Source organism: Parasteatoda tepidariorum, chromosome 4 (genome assembly GCF_043381705.1).
Source record: "Parasteatoda tepidariorum isolate YZ-2023 chromosome 4, CAS_Ptep_4.0, whole genome shotgun sequence".
NCBI lineage: Eukaryota > Metazoa > Arthropoda > Arachnida > Araneae > Theridiidae > Parasteatoda > Parasteatoda tepidariorum.
Genome location: NC_092207.1, coordinates 981,888 through 1,000,453, shown reverse-complemented (window position 1 = coordinate 1,000,453; position 18,566 = coordinate 981,888).

Sequence of the window (18,566 nt, the reverse complement as noted above, 5' to 3'; positions counted from 1 at the left end):
TTTTTTTCTATTAGTAAACATTTAACCTACCTTGCAAATTTATTTATAAATAATTTCAAAAGATTTACTTTTGACAATGTTAATTTCCTTCACTTAGTTATCATAGTAGTATCATGAAAACTATGAAGCTATTTGTAGTATAAATATTTCTGGTAATTAATCTCACTATCAATTTCGCTGTTTTTTTTGCTGGTTTGTTGATGTATTGTTGACGTGAAGTGTTTACATAGTTATCGATCGAACTAATCATAATGGTATTATCGATATCAACTGCAATATCGGCAGTATGTCGGTATTGCAGATAAAGTTCGATAAACAAATTTGTACATTAAAATCCATATTAATAAAAATGTAAAAAAAAATATGCAAGAAAATTTTAGCATATATTTTGAAAAGAGGGGAGGAGTGGGGAAAGGTGGGGAGGGCCCAAAAACCGCTATGTCTCGGGCCTACGAAAGGTATACTACGGCTCTGTGCCTAGGGCCTACGAAAGGTATAATCCGGCTCTGGTGAACAGTGACACACCAGTTCTGACTTAACGATAAGCAACAAGTAAAAATTGGAAGCTGTTGATTCCAGGATCGTTTCTCTAATAATAGGATGCAGCATATCTTTTTAAGACTTTATTCCAGCGTTCCAGCAAATCGTTGCTGGCAGGACCAGTTCCCCTTTTTTTTTATTTAAATACATTAACTTCTCTTTTAGTGATAATGTAAAAATAATTCACTATGCTATCACATTTGGAAATCCCCGTCCTCGAAAATATACTTTAAAACGTCTCACTTTTGAGAAGACTTCGGGTCAAACGAGACATTTGGTAACCATAATATGGACCAGTTGGAGGTTCGGTTGGATCTATCAAGTTCACAACATGAAATGGAAGTTCTGCTGTCATTCTTCCCTTCTCTGTTGGCGATCCTTACATGTTAATATAACATCTGTCATATTACGTCAATGGAAGCTATACTTAATTCCTTTTTTAGTACCTAATATCTGTAATAACATAGAGAAGACGTATTTAATATGACGGACATGCTTCGAACATTTTTATAATGAACATTATTTTGTGAGGTTACGCCTCTTCCCATCGAAAAAGGAATTGAGGTCAGATGTGTGATAATTCCAAATCAAAATTTCTTTTAAACAATGCAAGGAATCAATTAGAACCAAGCGCTACAAAAAAAAAGAAGAGTTGAAGTCATTTGAAACTTCTAAAAAAACAGCAAATTACGAAGATATGAACAGAAAAGTTATTCATTCTAATATGTATGCCGGGAAAGCCTGGTGGAAAGGGCCCATGTCCAAGAGGTCGTGGGTTCGATCCCCGCCGACCGAAGACTTCCCGTGTAGTAAATGGTGATTGATGCACGTTAAATCTGTCGAGTCGCAAAGTCCTCCATGTTTCCATAACCAATCAAAACCTCTGGGGATCCAGGAGTTCCCTTGTCTTCTGGATTGTGTTTAAAACGACGGAGTTGAACATTGGTAGTCGTCAACCCAAAATTGGTTCGGCTGCTCAACGACGGTTCAAAAAATGTAGTGAAACGTCTCTCTGCTCCACAGTAAAATGGACTCCATTGATTTCAAAGTGTTATCGAAGGAACATGATTTTTTTGCAAGCGATTTTAATGTTACTGAACGTCAATTTCTAAGTCCGGGAATGCCCCTTCTACTAGCATCATGTAAACCAGATCGATGCATAAAATTTAGCGTTCATAAAAATGACCCCTATTGACATAATTATAAGTAAAAAAAGTTTGTTGATTGAGAGAATTATTTTAAATGATTCAACAATAATGTTTTTGCTTTTTTTTGTATAAGTTTGCGTTTAATTTTATGTCTAAAAATTTTTTTTACTTTAAAAAAAATGAGAAGTTTGTTTGTTTGAGATGCTTAGCTTTTTTCTAAAATAATTTTTTTTTATCTTAGTTACTTTTTAACTTTAAAACTAAATCATCGTCTTTAGTCCACTCTGACTGTTGCTTCAGAGATCGTCAAAAAGAGCTCTCGAAATGAGAGCCCAAATCACAGATATTTTAAAGATTTGTTCTGTAAATATTTTTTATTTTTACATTTTCGCATTTTAGTGCGGAGGTTTTGATGATCTTTCCTAAAGGTTTTCTTCAACACAAAATCTACAGAAAAAATTCCTTGCTTCCCAATAGTGGTCGACAAGAGAGGTGGTCGTTACACAGAGGTTTCAATGAAGTTTATCACACATTATTTATAAAAACACAAAGAACCTTTAGGCACAAAATAGTACAAGGATAACAGATATTAAAATAGAGTTTGAAATGAAATTAATAAAGAAGAAAAAACAATATCTTTATCACAGTATGTAAATAATGCTCATTGTTATCATATTTCAAGAAAAACTAATTCTTAAATAAATGTTTTGTGATGTTTAAACATTGCTATTTTATTTGAGCTCCTAACTTAATCTTATCATAAACGATATCTGGCATTTATTCATCATAAACTATGTGAGAATATCTGCAGAACGAGCAAATATTAGAAAACCCTTGTAAGTGTTTAACACATTTTGGCCGTTCATCCCATTCCTTTGTTTATAACAGGGGTTTCCGACTGGCGGCCCGGGGTGCCAATCCGGCCCGCGAAGCTTTTTTTTGTGGCCCGCGAACTAAAATATATTAGTTGTCATTTTTTTGCGGACAATTCTCGTAAAAATTCGATATGGGTTTAAAATACTTTTCTCGTTAATAAAAACCTAATTTCTTCGTTTCTGTGAAATTTAACATACCAATGGTGCGAAGAAATTTATTTTCCAGGTTTTGCATCCAAGAAAATATTTATTCGAATGCAAAAATAATCGTGAATGTTGCTCTTTTTTTATTTAATTTTTTTTTTTTTTTTTTTTTTTTTTTTTTTTTTTTTTTTTTTTTTTTTTTNGTATCAGAAATTTTCTCGAAGAAATTCTCCGATTTAACTTTTTGAAACCACTGATTTTGGACGAAAATATTTACACACACATTTGTAAATTCTAAATTTAAAATGTAAATATCGATTCTCTGGTGGTTGCAGCAGACAAACCTCAATTTCCTCATTGAATATTTTGTGTGCTACTATGTAAGTTTTAATACCTTACCAATTAGATATCTGTTGCACATTACTTGTTTAATACATAGGTGCACATTAAAGTTATTGTAGCCCGAATTTTTATTATTTATTTATGTCTTTAAAATTATTATTAATAACAATTAAATATTTTTAAAAATCTACTTCTTATTTTAATTTGTAATTCAATACTTTTGTTTTGTACAACTTGGTAAAACTCTGACAGTAATATTTAATGTTTCTTCAAACATAAAAGAGCCCTGCATAAAATTTTGATAAAGTTGCGGCCCGCCATTTGATTTTTGTTTTTAATTGTGGCCCCCGCCCTCATGTAAGTTGGAAACCACTGGTTTATAACGTCGATGCTGTTTTCCAGCATTTTTATTTATCATCAATGTTTTTCCTCATAAATTAAAAAACAATATATTTTCAAAAGATTATTTTTTAAAAAAAGAAGGTTTTTACTATATTTTGAAAGGCTGGTGGTCCTAAAGAAATGAATAAAAAGAGTTGTAATCTAATAATAATAAAGAAAAAAAGTCTTATATCTTTTAAACGACTGTTTTATGTGATTTTTGAAGTAATTAGGTAATTAATGTAAAATAAAATAGTCGTTTCTGCCTTTTTAACTTTCTTTTCCTCACTGCGTGTATTACTATTACTGTTTATGGTAAAACACCATCATACTATTTTTCTTGAATTATTAAGATCGCAATGGATCTTATAGCAATGTTGCCACCCTTCTACTATATATAACTCTTTTATCGGGAAGGACGAGATAACTCGTCTTTCATGAATATTCGCTGTCCGCTAGAGACGAGATAATTCGTCCATTACACAAAGTCTTTGAACACTATCGAAGCATTTCCAGCCACTTTTTTACCAACATTTAGTATAGATTATTATTATCATTTTATTATTTTTTGTGCCTATAAACATAAAGGGAGAATTGCTATTGATGGCAGTCGATTATTTTTTAAAAGTTAAATAAACAAGTTTTAAAGAAATTTGCGTTCTGTTTCGATTTCTAGGGCAGAAGGTTAGACGAAGACTTACTTTTGCCTCAATGAAACAAAAATATGGACTGTCCATTAAAAAAAAAAAAAAATTCGGCAGTCATTTTGATTACTTCAAAGGGTAGATTTAAAGTGTGTTAATTACTTTGCGTAGAGCAGGGAACAGAATGCTTCAATAAGGTGACCCAGATTCGAATCCCAGCGATGGATGGTTGATACGAATACTGATCTTCGCTGGCACCGACCACAGTGTTGGCGTAAAATAACCTTAAGCATTTTCGCAATCGCCTACGACCGCCTGCCTGTTGCCGGGGAATATTTGATTTCCCCCTGCGATGACGTCAATGTGCGTGCGCATCTTTCAATAAAGCTTCACATTCATTTTATATGTGTTGTGGATTGATGGTGACGTAAGTGAGGTGATTTTCCGTATCGTGATCTGAGGCAGAATAATCGCCAAGTTTTGCGGGGGGGGGGGGAAACTTCCGGGCGGTGACCCACGAGAAACTAAAAGAAAAAAAAAAGAAACAGAAAGGGACTAATTCGAAGGGTATAACTCGTAGCCACCCACGAGCAAACATCTACTTGTTTTTTCTTTTTAATTTTTCCGTTTAAAATCAATTTGGCGCCTTGGCGATTGTAGTTGGCGTGGCGAAATATTATAAGCTCTTTAAAATCAATTGATTCCGCTGTTTCATTTTCGATAAAAATTATTGCTAAAGAACTCTCTTGTGTCTTTGTAGATTTTAAATAGGTTTCCATTGCTTATATTTTGCTAAAAGAACGTTCAATGGTTGTAGTGGGATTGTTAACAAAATACTTAAATTATCCACAAGTTTAGAAAAATATTTTTTTTCTAATGGCAGGAGCTCCGTCTCACCTGGGAAGTGTTGCTCATTTAACGTTACCCAGTTGGCACCTGTGAACCTAAGTCACGGAGGCGAACAACATTACCCACGCCACACTGCCACAGATAACCATTCATAAGGTGGGCCACATTCACACACAACAGAGGACAACACATAGAGAGAAAACATCAATGACCAGAGCAGGAATCGAACCTGCAACCATTGGCTTCGCAGTCAGACACGCTAACTGCTTTGGAAAAATATCTTTTGACTTGTTGCAGTCGAGAACTTTATGGTAGAACAGTTCAACGAGGACCGCACACCCTCGGTCCCTCTACGGGCTGTTCAAAGTTGTCACTGTCAGAAATGGAAGACTTCGGTGACCAACTGGGATCCGTGTCTTATGATCATTACCACTATGGGTCAAATAAAACGTGTAAGGATGGACTCGCCCACCAGGAGGCATCCTGGTGTGTCCTGTTACATTTTTGTAATCTTTGTTTCTTAGAAAAAAAATATATAATTGAATAAATTGAAATAAAGTAGTAAAAAAAGTAACATGTAAGTATTTTAAATGCATTGAAATAACTCACTATCTAACATTGTTGCTGTTGTTGTTGTTAATTTACGTCGCACTAGAGCTGCACAATGGGCTATTCGCGACGGTCTGGGAAACATCCCTGAGCATGATCCGAAGACATGCCATCACAATTTTGATCCTCTGCGGAGGGTATGGCACCCCCGCTTCGGTAGCCTGACGACCTGCGCGCGAAGTCGAGCACTTTACTGTAGCACAGTTTAACAAGGACCCATACCACACACCCTCGGTCCCTATGCAGACTGATCCGAGTGGTCACCCACCCGCACACTGACCGCAGCCAGTGATGCTTGACTTCGGTGATCTGATGGGAACCGTGTCTTAACGATCAGTCCACTGCTGGACTTCAAGCAGTCGAATTAAGATAGAAAATTAAAAAAAATAAATAAATGAACCTTAATTTTAAATTTTAACTTTTCAAAAAGTATTCGAATGATTTTGTTCCAAATTGGGAATTTTGCGATCTAAAATTATTTAGTTCAAAATGATAAAAAACTTTTATACTACACAATTCGAAGTTTCTTTTACCCTTATTAAAAATATAAATAATTTTCATATTTATTCGAATTTAAACAGCAAATGACAAACAAATAAGCAGATGATTTCTCCTTTTTTAGACAATCGCAGCTCTCGTTTAAACAACAAAATACTGTAAAAGAACACATAGGATGAGGCATTTTTTGAGACTATTCATTTTTTTCAAAAGTGAGTGCATGATGTATCAATTTTGAGCGTATCACTATGCTCAATAATGAGTACATGGCGTTTTTAATATTTGGGTAAGTATTTTGAGTATTTGATAGGATTAAAAATAGCAAATAAAATATGACTACCCATATGTCTGATAAGAGAGGTGGCTTATAAGTGATTTGTCAAATTTAAGAACAAGTAGAACACATTAGGACATCACAGAGACACGGTGGGACTTGAACCCGTTATCTCTATGCTACAGAGTCACTGAGTTCAGTGGATGAAAAGGCTCTCTTTTATTCGCTGTATCTTGAAAGAGATGAAATCATGGGGTTATCGTGAAAGTAGATGAGCATAGAAAACTTCAGTGATTAAGTATAAAAAAAAGCGATTTATTACCTGGTTTTCAATGGGCAAACAATAAATAGGGTGTGCCTGGTACCAACACCTTTTGAGAGCATCAAATATTCTAAGGTACTTATTAGATAAAAAATGCGATCAGAGATAGATAGGTAAGTATAGGTACTTTATTGCCGTCTCACTAGAGCTGCACAATGACTATAGGCGACTGTCTGAGAAATATCCTTGAGGATGATCCGAATAAATGGCATCGCAATTTTTGTAAGGCTTCTTCCTCAATTCAGACATAGATCTGAAGAGGAAGGGTCCAAATCCTTGTTCGCAGGAAATTTGATTCCACGAATTTTACGATCAAGTATATCGCAATTACTCGAAATCCAGGATCAAACACCGGCACTTTAGGAGTGGAGTCCGATTTTATAAATACCACGATCACCACCAAAGGCAGTTGTAGTTTATTTAAGAGAGACGCGCTAGAGAAACACAATGGGCTATTGGCGACCGGGGCTAAAGAGAATAGAAGGGCTGGTTCACTCCTTTGAAGTATCTCTCGCCGCGCCGATCCTCCGACGTCACTCTAGTGACTTCACTTTGGCGCAAAGCTCGCACTTTTACTTCAAGAACGGAGCGTTCGGCCTTACTAGCTCTGACTAATATTGGATCATTTCTTTTTGCGAGATATTCTAAGACATTTGTTATTTTCTATAATGACTTTCCTCAGTTTTTGCAGTGAATTTACAAGAATTTAAAACTATTATCGAAATGCCAGTTTGCGCGATTGCAACTTGCAAAAATTCTGATACAAAAACAAAAGGAAAAAGTATAATTTTTCGCGTGTTCCCTAAAGTAAATGAACAACTATGTAAAGAATGGATTCCGAAATGACACAGTTAATATAAAACAGCAATACGTTTATTCTGTCGTAAAGAACTTTTATAAAAATTCATTATCTAAATAGAAACCGCCTCGTTACTTCATAAAGAAAGGCAGGTGAAAAGAATTAAAAAATAGATAAAGTCAAAGAAAATTAAAATGTAAGTAAAAAGTATAAATAAAATATATAGTATATAGTTGAAATTCTCCTAATTTCATAACATATTTTTTAATGTAGTTATTCTAAATATTTATGATTTTTTTTAAAAATTATATTCTCTTCAATTTAAATATCTATAAATTATATCATCGTAAATTTAAATGTCTATAAACAATTGTAAAATTTCTAATGTCATTATGAACCTAAATTATTATTTTGTTTCAGTAATTAGCGTTTAAGGTTGATGTTTCCTAATGATTAAGTATGAACAAATTGCTATTAACGACATATTTTAAAATCAGGGATTCTAAATTTAACTTAACTTATCTTTATAAAAGAATATGTAGATAAAAAAAGTGTCGATATATGCCTTCATTTTTCTTAATAGTTAAAGTTAAAACTGAACTTTTTAAAATAAAGTATTTATCGTGTCATTTTCACCAACTAGCAAAACATTTTTATAAGTTTAAAATGGTATTTTTTTAATATAATAACCAAGAAAGTTTTTTTTGAACTATGTTTATGAACGGAAATAATGTGTTAATTACGTAAAGTTTGAAGGCTAATAACCAGAAAAAGTCTAACTTATTTTTAAAAAGAGAAAGATGCAAAGTTATCATAATATCTTTGCGTGCGATCTTCCGAGATTTGTGGACACAGTGACGTCATGAGGAGGGAAATCGTAGCTTCAGCTCTAAGAGCGGAGTGAACTAGCCCTTCTATTCTCTTTAGCCCTGATTGGCGACTGCCTAGGAAACAACCTTGAACAGGATTCGAAGATATGCCATCACAATTTCGATCCTCAGCAGAGGGAATGGGCACCCCCGACGACCTATGCGTGAAGTTGAGGACTGTACGGCAGAACAGTTTAATGATGACCCATACCGCACATACTCGAACATAGCACAGACTGATCCAAATGGTCACCCACCCGCACACCGATCGTAGCCAGTTAATTAAATTTAGAAATGAGTCGTGCTTGTAGTTTAAAGCAAACTACTGTCAGTTACGGTTATTGGTGGACCTCGTGCATAAACTCAATTTCTTCCTTCTTCGGCCACAATCTAAATAAGCTTCAATCTTTATCGCTGTTGTTGTTGTTGACGTATGCCTCTTTAGGCGATTGTTCTTGTTTTCCAGTGGCGCCATCTATGGCCAAGAATTCTACTTCTGCCACATCATACGTCACACCCGTTCATAGGGTCGACCCATTCATGCATCCATTCATTCCTCCACAGATCGTAATTTTGGCCTGAATCAGAGAACGATCGATCTCCAATCCAGTACCCCCAGAGGTATTGATTTGTTATGGGAACATAGAGGACTTTTGCGACTCGACAGATTTAACGTGCATCAGTCACTTTACTACACGGGGAGTCTTCGGCCGGCGGGGTTTGAACCCACGAACTCTCGGGCATGGACCCAGCTCCCTATCGACCAGGCAATCCCGGCCTTATCTTTATCGCTGAATTCATCTTAATCTACCAAATTTTTCTGCTCACAGGACCTCAGTTTTACGTAAAATATCTTGAATCGTTATGCCATATAGCTTATGTCTCAAATGCCATTATCTTTATGTCTCAAATTAAGACACCAACGCTGCATTATCTAAAACAGAAATATATAAAAAAAACTAGACTCGATCTGACAATCGGTGAATTACCTGCCCTGTGGTAGTGGCCACCAAACTCTGCAGTAAGGCAACTGTAACTCATGGGCATAGATAATTGGAGGAAATTAAGGAAGTTGGCGGCTGGATATATATATATAGAAAAAACGATAGCTACAATGTGAGAGCGCTTCAACCCGCTCACTTTTGTTCATATATTCAAATTCACAAACATAAAAATTAATGCCGTCATGTGTGGAGATGGCGGGTTCGAATCCCACCACAACTCTGTATGTATTCTTCGTGATGTCCTTCTTCAAATTGTTCCATCTGTATTCTACTTGGCAAAGGTTTATAAGCCTAAATTGAGCACACAAGCTTGCGTGAGTGGAATCTCTCGCTAAATGATCTGAAGCGAGGAGAGTTCGAATCCCGCTCTGTGTGCTTTCCTTTCTTCTGTTTCATTGCATCTGACACATACACACGGGAATATTAAATAAATAAAAAGATTTTATGTGGTCAGGGAGCCGGGATAGCTTGGCTGGTAGGGCTCCACGTCTACAAAATGATCACTTGTACATGCTAAACCTGTAGGGGTCACAAAATCCTCTAAGTTCCCATTACATATCAATACCCCTGTTGGATCGGAGATTGAATGCGCTCTGGTTCAAGTCAAAATTATGATCTGTGGATGGATGGATGATGTGTGAATATGCCTTCCCTGTGAATGTGATGGTGTGTGAATATGTCCTCCTTGTAATATGAAGTCTCCGGATCATCCTCAGGGATGCTTCCCAGACCGTCGCCAATAGTCTAAAAAATACAAGTACCAGTTATGTGGTTAGATGAACCGAGATCTTCTGTTATAAATTTGAATCTAATTATATTATTAGATATTTTTGATACTTTCCATTGTGACGTCCATCTGTAACTTCCGTTGCCTATATTTTATTATATATTGATACGAACTTCAAAGCGCACAATGTTTGTCCCGAATAAAAAACGAGTCAAAGTTTTGATACGATTATATCTCAGTGGTCAAGTGTAAAAGAATTTCTAGTTTTGGTGAGTAGTGTTAACGTTTCTTTAGAACTATACTGTCCCGCAGTGGACTGAAGTAAAGACATGGTTTCCAGTAGAATGCCGAAGTTAAGCATCACTTGCTGTGGTCAGTAAGCGGGTAGGGAGATCACTTTGATCAGCTTGCGTAGGGACCGAGGGGGCGGGGTATCGGTCTTCGTTAAACTGTCCCACCGTAAATTGCTCGACTTTGAACGAAGGTCGTCGGTCTACCAAAGCAAGGATGCCATCCCCTTTGCAGAGGATCAAAATTGCGATGGCATAATGTCTTCGAATCATCGTCAGGGATGTTTCCTAGACCGTCGCTAATAGCTCATTGCGCAGATCTATCGAGACGTAAATAAAGTACCTACCTACCTGACCGGGGAACACTTCCTCAGATTGTGTTTTAACGACTTCGGTGGTTAAATGTAGTTTAATCTCACCGGTTATTTCAGAGCGCGGTAGGGAAGCGTGCTACGATAACCGGGTTATTATTAACCCTATCATATCTAATTGTGGTACTGTAGGGACGGCAAGGAATTGTCCTTACTACTAGGAAATCTGAAACTATTGTTTATAACTCATTCGTATACTTCTATTTTATTTTATGACCTTCATTGAGCAGCCGACCCAATTTTTTCGATTTGCAACTACAAATGTTCAACTCCGTAATTTGGAAGCAAACCCAGAAGATAAGAGAACTTCTAAATCAAGTATAGGGGGAAATCTGCCTTCGTGGAGGAATTTTTATGAAACTATTACCCAAGCCACACTACCACGTTCATAGGTTGGGCCACATCGCCCAAAACAGAGAGAAACAGCTTTGCCCTGAGCGGGATTCACGCCCGTTTTGATGAACGTCTACTTTATTCATCCGTCTGAAAGAAACTCTTAACAAACAAAAGTGCTGTTTCTCTGTTAACATTTCTTGGTCATGATGCATCACGAATACATCCAGATCAGGACAAACAAAACTGAACTGAAACAGCTGGTTGGAATGGCGAATTATTAAGCAAGATTTATTCCACGATTTTCAGATATTTTGACACCTTTGACTTCCATGTTATAAACAAAAAATAAATTTCTTTGGAACTCTCCAGAGGAAAGTGCACTAAAAAAAAAAGATGAAGGACATGTTGTTATCTGAATGTGGTCCATGTTGTAATGTTATGGGTCAATATTAAGTGGAGATATAGGGCCATGTTGCTAAACAGAATACTGACTTCGAATTTCTTCATTTTATCACTATTATATACATACATAGTAACTCATATAGCCACATTGTGGACCCCCTGCTTGACTTATAAATATTTCTTCGTTTAGGGTACACTAGTACCCGGTTATATAATACGTGGTGAGATTTGAATGTTGTGGGTCAATATTAAGGTGAAATTTAGGGGCCATGTAGTAATACTGAATATCGACTTCGAATTTCCCTATTTTAACGGTATTCAATACATTGTTATATATATACTAGGGGGCTGGGCCCCCTGTTCGCTACCGCTGACCAACCCCGATTATTGCTTCGCAATAATTGTCTTTTCTTGGCAGAAAACAATTTTTCTATTAAAGTTAAAATTATTCACTTAACATATATGTACTAAAAGGAATTATGTTTACTTACTCTGGTGCCTCTACTTCCCACGTCCAAATATTACTCTCAAATATTACTGTACCCAAATATTAGATCTTTTGGTGAACGGAAGTGATTTTTCGAAGTAATCATTTTTTAAAATAACATTTATATTCTTATAGCATTGTATTGTTCAAACAAATTTGATGAGCTCACAACCATAATTTAATACTCTCGCTAATAGTAGCAGTACTGGAAAATAAGTTTAAATTAGGGATACAAAAATATTCAAAGAAAAACAATACCTTTACGACTATTGTTAATTTTGTGCTGATGACAACCAAAACAATATGGAAATGAATGAGGGAAAACTGGATCCTACCATGTGATTTTTTGGCCAATAAAAATGCACCGACAACAATGGAAAACTGCGACACCATCATTAGATTTTTATATATAGTAAGATACATACATACTAACCTATTAGGCCACATTGTGGGCCCTCTACAAAATCTATAATTATTTCCTCTGGTAGGGTACCCTAGTTCCCGGTAATATAATACTTGATCTAGTTTGAATATTATGTTTAAGTTTTGAAAATAAGTTAACTCCTGTCATGCTCTCTCTTTTTGTCTTGTAATAAAAAAAAGCATTTCAGTTCGACACGTTTTGATATCCAATGGTCACTTACTAAAGATTTTTTTATATTTTATCGCCATTTTACAACAAATACTACTATAATATAATTTAATTAAAGTCATCGCAATCTTTTATCTTTTAGCTCTCGTTCATTTTAATAAGTTTCTGAAATAAAAAACTTCATAATTGAGCACATCTTTTACCAAAACTTTTCTACAAAATAAGACAAAAATAATTTCCAAGATATTCCGATAAAAAGATTAAGATATAAGTTTTCTCAACTTCTTATTATTTAACAAAATTAGGACACTTAGGCAGTTCTAAAATTGTTTAAAACTTCAATAATTATACTTATTGCACTGCGATTTTATAAAATACAATTAATATACTCTATCAGTTTAAATATTTTTAACTTATCAGAAAATGAAGGCCTTGAGAGACAATAGCTAATGAATCCATTATTTATAGCAATACTATATTAGTATATCATGAAATTGTATTAAAAATGCATTAAGTTCCTCTAAAACTTCAAGTAAAATACTGTACAAGGACTCTTTTTTTTTTTAAGACATAACTGCGATTGAATATAGTTATTGATGCCTTTTAAATTCAGGTACAACGGCATGAAACATATCTGCTATTAAGTTTATACAAATGTTTATGATGATTTCTTTAAATCGTCCCTTTATAATAAAATTTTTTATAGACCATAACAAAAGCAAAATAGTAGAAATTTGCAATTCGCATATAAAAAAAAATATTAAAATTTGACAAAAGAAATCAAAATTAAAAAGAAATTAAGATTTTTTTCTCTACCAAAATGCCATTCACTATAATATTAAATTTATAATATTGGTTTCACTTTAAAAGTTTTATTTAAAAAAAAAAACAAAAACGTTTAAACTTTTTTGTGGACATTTAAGCATGAATATAACGTTGGTATACCATCGTTAAAATATAACTCTTTTATTAATATTTCTTTTGTTTATTAATTTATAATTTAACTAACAAATAAAATATTTTACGCGTAAACAATCCGAAATAAATGTTTTACATGCACATCTAAAAATTGACCGTGGACTATTTATTTTATTCATTCATTTTAGAATTAGCTAATAAATAAATTGCTTTATTCTGAAAGTATCACAAGTGCTAAAGATCAGTCAACGCAATTTTAATTAAATGTCAAACATCCCCAACGAAAAAATGGCGAGTGGATTATTAGATATTGAAACTCGTCAGTCAATGATATCAACCCCCAATGTAAGCCTTAAATTCTAAATCCTTTATAAATCAATAATATCCCTCAATTTATATATTATAGCTATTTCCGACAAGTATTTCAAAGTTATGTGTATAACACTTGAACTTATAAATTTTAACATTTATTACAGAATAATAATTTCTCCGATATTTGAAGATCTGAAATATTTTAAAGTTTTTAAATTTACATTTGAAATTAAAAAGAGCCACAAATCTTAGATTTCAATTCTCAAATTGTTCAGCTTAGCATACTGAAATAAATGGTTGATTTTTATCGTTTAAATGTAAAATTTCTCTTTCCTGTTTTGGCTGCGGTCAGTAAGCGGGTCGGGGACCCATTTGATCACCCTGCGTAGAGACCGAGGGTGTGCGGCATGGGTTCTCGTTAAAATGTTCTACCGTAAAATGCTCGACTTCGCGTGCAGGTCGTCGGGCTACCGAAGCTGGGGTGCCATCCCCTCTGCAGAGGATCAAAATTGTGATGGCTTGTCTTCGGATCATCCTCAGGGATCTTTCCCAGACCGTCGCCAATAGCCCATTGTACAGCTCTAGTGCGACGTAAATGAACAAATCAATCAATCAATCATAAATTTATAGCGATAGCACAGATTTTATATATGAATATACTTTCTTTTTAGTATAAACTTTTTTAAATATACCTCGAATTTGTCAATTTGTAAGATTGAATGCAAATTATGCTTAAATTTTTTAATATTTTTAGCATTGATAATTTACATAAATTCAAATTGTACTTATACTGATCCAAATATAGCCGGATTGAGTACCGTTAAAAAATACTGGGTTCCAATACTGATAGAAAGATAGTGGGTTCGTGAACTAACCAAATGATAGTTTGTTCGAATATACCTATAATAACAAAACTGATAAAAAAATAATGTGGTTTCTTAAAATGATCATATGCTAGTGTGTGCGAATTTCGATTAAAAAAAAAGGTTGATTCAGGTACTGATAAAATAATAGCCGGTTTGAGTAACGATAGTAAGGTAGTGGGTTTAAGTTCGAAACAAAATATAGGAAATTCGAAAATTGATCATATGATAGTGGATTCAGGTACCGATAAAAAGAGGGTAAGTTCGTGAGCTAATTAAGTGTTGTTGTAGTTCATTTACGCCGCACAATGGGCTATTGGCGACGGTCTGGGAAACATCCCTGAGTATGATCCGAAGACATGCCATCGCAATTTTGATCCTCTGCAGAGGGGATGGCACCCCAGCTTCGGTAGCCCGACGACCTGCACGCGAAGTCGAGCACTTTATGGTAGAACAGTTTAACGAGAACCCATGCCGCACACCCTCGGTCCCTACGCAGGGTAATCAAATGGATCCCCCACCCTCACACTGACCGCAGTCAGTGAATGCTTGACTTCGGTGTTCTACCGGGAACCGTGTCTTTACGATCAATCCACTGCGGGACCAAATGATAGTGAGTTTAATCACCGATTAAAGGAGAGTGGGTTCGAATACTGATGTAAAGATAGTGGGTTCATGTTTTAAATAGAAGACAGTTGATTATAAAAATTGATCAAATTATAGTGGTTTCAATCACCAATTTAAGGATAGCGTATGATTAACGATATAAAGATAGTGGGTTCAAGTTTTAAATAGAAGACAGTGGGTTTTCAAAGTTGATCAAATGATAGTGGGTTCAAGCACCGAGTACAGGGTAGTGGTTTCATGCTTCAAACAAAAGAGAGTGCATTATGGAAATTGGTGAAGTGATAGTGAGTTTAAGCACCAATTAAAGGAGAGTCGGTACAAGTACCAATTTAAAGATATCGGCTTCAAAATCTAAAAGAGTGTGGATTATTAAAATGGAACTACGAAGTCAAAAATCGCTTTTTTATGACAATATTTCTACCAGATAAAATTACTCCTATGTCAATCATAAATATTGATTTGAGAAACATATGAACAAGATGATTACAATTAACACATTAAAGGTTAAAAAAAATAGTCGTTAGATTAATGAGAATATCATCAGTATTTTAGAATAAATATTTATTATATGTAATATTCTGACTGTGCATAATCTTTTATATGGCATACAATACAAAAATTAAACATTAACATTTATTTTTTCGGGCTTCATTTCAGATTTTTTTTTTAAATGAACTGTTTTTGTAGTTTCATTTTCGATAGAAATTAGTACCAAAGAATTTAGAGCATGGGTTGCAAAACTTTTTTGATCATCGACCCCTATATAACTTTTCGAAATCTTCATCGACCCCCATAAAAGTAGTTTTCTGTTAATAAACTGTTCTGTCATAAAACTCTATTAGATGCTGTGTTTGTACATTTATTTTATGATTTTAAACATTTATTAAAGTAATAGTACATTGTGTAACAGTAGTTTTATGAAAAATATATTAATGTTGAAATTTAAATACCTTAATATTTATTAAATAATAAGTAATTATAAATAAGTAGAAATAATAAGTAACGTAACTACAGATTTATTGCTTCTTAATCAATGAGATGGGTGTGCTTGGTGTTCTTTTGCAAGGTTCGCTATATTGGGTTCAAAATTGGTCAATTTTATGGCACATATGCATATGACTTATAAAGCAGAAGTGCAGAGTTCGTGCCACTGCGCGCTGGTACGTAATTACTTGTTTCACCCTAATAAATATACGTTTATTAATTTATGTTCTATAAAGAAACTGATATTAAGTCAGTTATAAAAAAATTCACAAATTTTACATGCTTAGGTATGTGTGATTTGCGTATTAAGAACTGTTTTTTCATAGACCCCCAATGGACCCTTCCGATTCGGATAGACCCCATTCGACCCCCGCCTTTGTTAAATAGACCCCTGGGGGTCTATATAGACCACTTTGGCGACCTCTGATTTAGAGTCTCTGTCATTGTAGACTTTTGAATTATGTAGATGGTTTTAAACTTTGAGATGTTTTAACATTTTTGAGCAATAATTCTCATTGTTTTTTTACCCATGTATTTCTCTCTTCATTGTTAGAAGATCACTTCACTGCCCTAGTCTAAAATCCGAAAAGGCAAATGCTATACATTTATTTAGTTTTAGATTATTTTACAATTTTCAAAAATTAAATGTTATTAAAACATGAATACTTATATCTATAGCAACTATTTAATTGAACCAGAAACAGAAGTCAGGGTGCATAGTCAAATTTTCAATAAAAATAAGCACCTTTTAAGCACTTAAAAGAAAAGACGGTTTTATCCAGATTCAACCGTCATGTCAAAAATAAAACTTTTGGCATAGTTTTTGACAATTGTCAAAAATCATGAAATTTTGAATCATAAAACGAATGGCGTTTTCATAAGCTAAGGACCGAGGATGCGTCGAAATAGATTGGGGTTGAACTAAAACGTCGAATAGAACAATATGAACAGTGTCTTTTTGCATAATATGTGGCGAAAATCAACAGGGTAAAGGAAAAATGAAGCACTTTTTAAAAACACCCCATAAAAGAAGCACCTTTAAGGGCTTTTAAAAAACGCAAATCGAAAATAAGCACTTTTTAAAAACGCTACGCACCCTGGAAGCAGGCAAGTGTTTTTCAAAATCATAATAAATAATATAATCATTATCGTTATATATCATTAGTTAATAAATATCATAAAAGGAAGGAATTACATCGAATTTGCGAATTAATCTCAGATATTTTCAATTGCATATTATCTGATTGGCTGAAAGAAATACCACCAGGAAAAATCACTTCTATTTAAGAATTCTTTCCATTGAAGGAAACCTTTAAGAGGTAAAACCTCTCCTCCAGGCAAACATCTGCACCAAAAGGTCAAATAAGGAAACACAAAAAAATAATAATAAAAAATAAGTAGATTAAAATGTATTCAAAATATTTGTGTGAGTCTCTCATTTAAAGAGCTCTTTTTGCCGATAAGAATCTCACGTTGCAATTAAAGTACCCTAAAGGTAATGCTATCAATAATTTATTTTTAGAGTTAGAAAAATTAAATTAGAAAAAAAAAAATTATTTTAGAAAAAAGAAGAAAACCACTTTTCATCTTTTAAATCTAACTAATTTTTATGATATAAAATTAAATGAAAACTTAAAAAAAAAAATAATTGATTATTTATTTAAAATAGCTTTATCATTTACAGTTGGTAAATTTGTTTTTACACATAGTTATATCAGTTGGGTTCATTTTTATATACTCTAAATTTTAATCATAGATCCGTCTTTTTTTGACGTCAACAAAAGCGGCATTTCCGCACCAGGAAAATGACTAAAATGAACATCGTTTGCGAAAAATCATATACCTTCGACAACAATTTCGAAGTTCATGGAGGTAACCTCTAAGAACAACCAACCTCCATTTCACAGAGAGTGGTTGCTCAGGAGAAGTTTCACTTTTTATCTTTACTTCTGCAGGGGTGAATGTGAGCTCAACTCAAAAATCCTGAAAATTCCCTCAGTAAAATCATTAATGATGCATTTAAAAAAAACTAAAGTCTTCATAAATTTAAATCATTGATATTTTCACAACATGAAATTCTAAATAAATTACATACAGCATCATTCAAATGAATAATAATGTACAAGTTTACTTTTATCTCTCATTAGATTTATTATTCTACCAGAAAAAATATTTACAAATAAAAGATGCCAAGTATAAATTCTAATTCTAATATTTTCTAAATGAAATATACAAGAACTTTTATACATGAATGTGATAGATGATTTCTCGAAACTTTTGGAGTGCAAGTAGGGAAAAATCCGGAAATACATTTTTTTCTTTCTTTTCCAGAGCACAATTACCTCTGCCTCTGTCGCCC